Genomic DNA, 5,788 nt, shown 5'->3' with positions numbered 1-5,788 from the left:
GTACCCATTCCTCTCCTCTGCCACTGAACTGAGTAAATCTAATGCCTCTTTTATGTGACAGAACCCCAGCTATTTGAGGCAGATGATAATGTCTTTCTGGAAACTTTTATCCAGGCTGTCTTTGCAAGAATGCCTTGTCTGCTGGGGAGACTGCACCTGGAGACCTCAATTGAGATGTAGGCCTTGCATGTAAAAAGGACATAGAAAAAAGAGAGGGTGAGGTGACTCAGAAGGGAATACGTAGAGACTCCCACACTACATTGCAGCCCCAGAACCGGGATGACCCTGGACACATCTTGTGCTGTGGACCTGCTTTTTCTTTCTACGCAGAAACATCTATATAAACAAACTGTTCTTGCCATGTCATTTGAACAAAATAACCTCTTTCCATGAGGCAATCTGGAGTGAAATGATATAGAAGTTCTCTATAGAGTTATTGCTATGTTTTTGAGTAAATTATTTCTAGTTTTTCATTCCCAAAGTGGATTTGGCATTCCCCAAGGAGTATAAGCTTGGGCTCTGTGTAGAGTCCCAGAGACAGGAAAAGTCCTGGTTTTAATGGAAGAAACACCCCAGACACATGGGGAAAAGACCCAAAAACTAAAACAGGGAAGCATAATGTACCCATCCCTCCTCAAAGCACATGGGAGTTGGTGCTACGTGAAATTCTGGTGCTCAGTCAAGGTTGAAACATAACCCAAACATTGGCGAGTCCGTGGGCCAACTCCCTACATTTCTGGAATTGTCCCACTGAGAATTGAAAATACATTTTATGAACCAGAATTCCTTTTAGTCTCTACCACACAGGCTGCTTCTTCTGTTGTGTACTGGACAAGACCCACTGCATGCTGAGCACAGATGGAGACCCCCTTCCCTTCCTCTCCACAACTCTTTTTTGCGGGGAGGGCACTGTATTTATTTAAAAGAAACATTTTGAGTCACTGTGGGTGGAGAGTGACACCCAAGGGTATGCTCAAGTAACAAATAAGCCTTTGGAACTGCTATGTGTTGGACAGGAGGTGAATTTGTGTTGTTCCTGAAAGGGAATAAGTACAGAAAAAAAGAATGAAGTGAGGGCAGCAGCCAGGAGATGGAAGAGACTTTGGGGATGATCCTGACTCCTGAAAGACTTAATATAAGTTATTAAAATCACCAAATGGCTTGTGGGAATAAATTTAGCAGTGCGTATGCTAGAGAAAGGGCTGACTGTTGTGCCTAAACTTGAATGCTTGAAGCCAGAGACTGGCAAGGTTGCAGGAACTGAAGGTCTGTGCCTGATCTTTTGCTTCTTTATTTCTTTCCCCCATTGGACTTGAACTCCTTTCTCTGGGGCTGCATCTTCACATTTCCAGTGCCTAGCACACTGCCTGAAACATAGAGGTTCCTCAATCAATGTTGTTCAAAGGCAGGAAGGATGGAAAGCCAGCAGCAAAATCTAATTTTTCAAGTAATAAAGGGTAAAGATAATCGAGAATGTCCCAGAAACTTCCAAGTGCCAATATTGATTTCTGATAAAGTCTTCTTATTTGTTCAAAGCAAAATGGAGTAAGTTAAACTTTTCTTTAAACAATGTTTCCCTTTCTTGACACTGTCTCTTCTCTAAGTCTGACCCAGATGCACCTGCTCCTCCGAGACTTCCCTCTGCCCCTAACTGGGCATCATGGTACATGATCTAAAATCATAGAAAGTTAGAATTGAGAAGTAATGTCAGAAGTCACTTACAGGTATCCTTGGACCTTTCTTATGTCACTTAACATTTTCCAGCTTAGTATTTTCATTTTTAAAAGTATCTTTTACTTTAAAATGAGGTCTCTCTGTGCCTGTCAACATAGATGTGTGTTCCACACTTGAATAAATCTAAGTAAAAAGCATGAAATATGATTGGCATAATGTCCATCTGGAAAATGCTTTGCAAATGTTTTACAAGAAATAGATATTATTATTTCAAACCACAATGGTTTCCTGGTAAATGAAAGACTCCTTTGTTCAGTGGAGCACCTTGAGTTAGGATATGCAAAGTGGACTTGGAGCTCAGCTTTGGAGCAGGATTTGAGGAAGCCAAATTGGCATTCTAGTGGTAGGGGTGAAGTACAGTCTGGGAGGGAGAAAGAGTGAGATGGGAGGAGGTAATGAAAAATGGACTAGTGAGATGGCGAGAGGTTGGGGTGAGGGGTGATATGAACAAAGAAACCATGTCATGGCGATGTCTGAGAGTCACGGTGGTGGATGTTCATGTTCTAATGATGCAATCCTGCCCCCACCTCTATTTCCTGCAAACCTGGAGCTGAATTTTTGAGCAAAGTGACCAATTTCCCCAGGAATACACAGAAATATTGGGGAGGGCACTGGATCTTCAATATGATATAGAACAGAGGTTTGGAGAATGCTACTTAGAACTTAAGAACAGGAAGACCCAGCAGATATTTGGGTTACACAGACTATTTAATGCCATGGGAACCTATGTAAATACAAATATCTTTTTTTTCCCTACACCATCACCTTGGAATTAATATATTTTAAAACAGGAGATGGAGATAGACATAAAAGTTATAACCAAATCTCAGCTGTAAAGTATAAAACCACAATTGAATGCCTTTTATAGGGTTTTTGTCTTTCTCATTTATAAATTTTGATGATGTCATTTTTGCTCAAGAGACCTGAAGATCATCACCAATGTGAAGTTGGGAGACTTGGGAAAAAGATGGTTTTAGCACTATATTATTTCAACTGCTTCCATGGTAAAGTCTGATGAAAAGTTTTCACACATCTTTATACACCCAAAGAAGAATGGCATGTGGCATATCGACAAAGCAATCCTGAGCCAGGAACATGGTAAAATTCAGGTCTGTGACACTTTCAAAGCCGTAGAATTAATGTTAGGAGAAGATGTGATGCAGTCCCTACCCAGACGGCTTTATTTCAGAAAAGATCTTGCTGGAAGGTGAAATTGCTCCTGGTCTTTCTTGTGATCAGATATGCCATTTGCTGTTTCAGAATGCCAATAAGAGTGAATGTGCAGCTTCTTCATTCTAGGCATTTCTTCTACTACGTTGTCCATTCTTGCCCATAGCTGGCTTTTCTTGCCCATAGCTGTCTTCCTAGTCATTCATGCTGCACTTTTCCCATTTTCCTAAAAGGTTAATTAGAATGCTGGGTCTAAATCCCCTCTGGGCACACACAGTGACATAAACAGCAAAAGCTCCCAGGGCCCGAATGAGGCCGATGGGCAGGTGGGAGGATGTGGCAAGTGGCTTGTTCACCAATCTGTCCATCTTTTTGTGGTGAAGCTTCAGGTGTATAATGTCACTTTTAGCTTCTCATATAATAAAGCAATAGGAAATTATATCTGTGTCCAAGTTGATGGACAAGATGCTGGGTAGGGTGTGCCCAACAATAATGTAGGACAAAAGGGGCAAATTTTCTAGGTCAGAATGTAAGCAATAATCTTCTTTAGGTTGTCAGTGATTAGGTGGCTTTCCCCCACCCTGTGACTATAGATGCAAAGGTGTCATTGTCATTAATTGAGACTGCATGTCTTGCATTTTTGGCTGCATCAGAACCTGCTATGGCAATCCCACTACGTGCCTTCTTCAGAGCTAGAGAATCGTTAATTTCGTGCCCTTGTCACAGCAACATCTGCATCCTGCCTCTGAGAGCCTGCCACAATGATAGGCTTCTGCTGGGGAGATGTCTGAGCAAGAATGACTTCTGAGTGACTGGTTAAGAGCTCACTCAGATGCTCCTGACTTGTGTCCTTCAGTTCCATACTGGGCACCACAGTGGCTTTAGCAGCCTATTTGTGAACTTGCTCCATAGTAATGTGAAGACATTTTTATATGTCTTCTACTGCCTCACTGTCGGCTGAAATGATACCTGGCAATAGCTTTGGCTGTGAAGCGACGACCACCTGTAAACAAACACTGTTGATCTTAGCGCTCTGGCACCGTAGACCGGAGGGGATGGATCACTGACAAGAGCTCACAAAACAAAAGTTGGAGGTGAGAAAGGTTGTGGTATCCATCCAATGAGTAACTTTCTGGAAACTCAATTGCTGGCAAGTAGAATGACAGAAACCCAGAATGCAGCTCCCCCAGGCCACCCACCTAGTTCCATGCATGCTGTGTGGAAGGTCTTAGCTGTTCCCCTGTCCAAACCCTTGCTCTAGGACATTGAGAATGATGCTGCCCCACTTCTCTAATGTCTTTCATGGGCCCTTTCATCATCGCGAAGAAGCATTTGTCATTGGGGTCATCCATCTCATGCATGGGGAGCTGAAAGTTGTTGGTAGAATCAAAAGGGATCTCAAGCCCTTTGCAGTTTCATTTTGTAGTTTTTTATCACATCACCCAAAATGATCTCTGAGAATTTCCAAGGGCATTTCCTACAGCATCTCCAACCACAACTTTCTTGATGATGGGAACACTTGTTTGAACTCAACTTGGTTATGCAATGTCATTATCTTAAATAAGAGTGCTCAGGTTCTAGAGCTGCAGGCTGGGAGTTGTTGGTTTGTCTGTTTTTCATGTGTGTCAGCCACGTGTGTCTGATTGTCAAGCCGCAGATGGGTCCTGTTGTGAGTCCAAGTGTCAGTCTTGTCACGTGGACTGACTGAGGGTTTCCATTGCTTCCAGGTTCTTCATTAGGCTGATGTTCTTAGCCATCCATTTTTCTGTCATTAACGAAGCAAGAATGACAATGACCTAGAGGCCCTCAGGCACATGGGACACAGTGATGCCATTAGAGTCCAGGATATACTTCATGGAGACTGTGATAATGAAAAAACAATGCTGGTGAAGCAGCCACTCCTACCACAAAACAAACAAAGTACTCAGTCTCGCAGTGGGTGTCTTTTCATTTTCTAGTCCCAAAGCCAGGGAGGCCAACTGACCAACGATGGTGTTATTGCTTGTGTTGGTAACCGTGCTAGTGGCTGTGATTTTTAAATAGGTTGTAGGGGGGAAGCCAGTGTTCTTTGTTTCAAGGGGGTCGCCATGAGCAAAATCACAGGAGCAGGACTGGGACTTAGACTTTCCAGTGAGAGATAAATTATCTCCCCTCCCTCCCCAAGAAGCCAGCCACATGATACCCAGAGGAATTTGGTCTTCTCTTTTAAACTATCACTATGTTCCCAGTCTTTAACTCCTCTGCAGGCATTATAATCTCTTTTGCATCTCAGATGACAAAAGTTTGGAGAGTAATTGTTTACTGAATCTGGCCGTGATGTTGGTACTTCTCACTTCTTAGTAATAAACAAAGATTCCCACAACCAGAGCAAGTGTAGAACCCAAATACATACTGTCTAGGGAGGCAGACTTATTACTGGAGTACTGAATCCCAAATGCAACCAATCTCAGGACAGACTGAAGGCTAAAGAACCCCTGCACCAACTGTTGAGGAACTTTGTTCTGCCTGGTGTGGTTCACTAGGTTGAGTGCCGGCTTGTGGACTGAAAGGCCACTGGTTGGATTCCCAGTCAGGGCACAAGCCTGGGTTGCAGGCCAGGTTCCCAGTTGGGGTCGTGTAGGATGCAGTCAATCCACGCTTCTCTCTCACATCGATGTTTCTCTCCTTCTTTTTCTCCCTCTCTTTCCCTCTCTCTAAAAAATATAAACAACCAAACAAATAAAAAAAGCTGTTGAGGAACTTGAGAATTGCTGGTGTTCCTTTGAGAGACCCAAAGGTGTCTCAAGCCAGGAGTTGTGCAGTTCTCATGCTGGAGAGACTTATATCATTTGGACCATAACTCTCCTCCACTTCCTTATTGCGCAATTTCTGATCATCCAGGTTA

At 43.1% G+C, this 5,788-nt stretch overlaps 2 pseudogenes; both read right to left on the bottom strand.

Moving 5' to 3' along the window:
* Positions 1-2,723: 2,723 nt before the first annotated feature.
* On the bottom strand, positions 2,724-4,676 carry LOC112307930 (potassium-transporting ATPase alpha chain 2 pseudogene; annotated as a pseudogene).
* A 24-nt stretch (positions 4,677-4,700) lies between these two features.
* Positions 4,701-5,294, bottom strand: LOC139440255 (potassium-transporting ATPase alpha chain 2 pseudogene; annotated as a pseudogene).
* Between the last annotated feature and the right edge of the window lie 494 nt (positions 5,295-5,788).

Source organism: Desmodus rotundus, chromosome 2, assembly GCF_022682495.2.
Source record: "Desmodus rotundus isolate HL8 chromosome 2, HLdesRot8A.1, whole genome shotgun sequence".
Lineage (NCBI taxonomy): Eukaryota > Metazoa > Chordata > Mammalia > Chiroptera > Phyllostomidae > Desmodus > Desmodus rotundus.
This window is presented reverse-complemented; position numbering and strand designations above follow the sequence as displayed.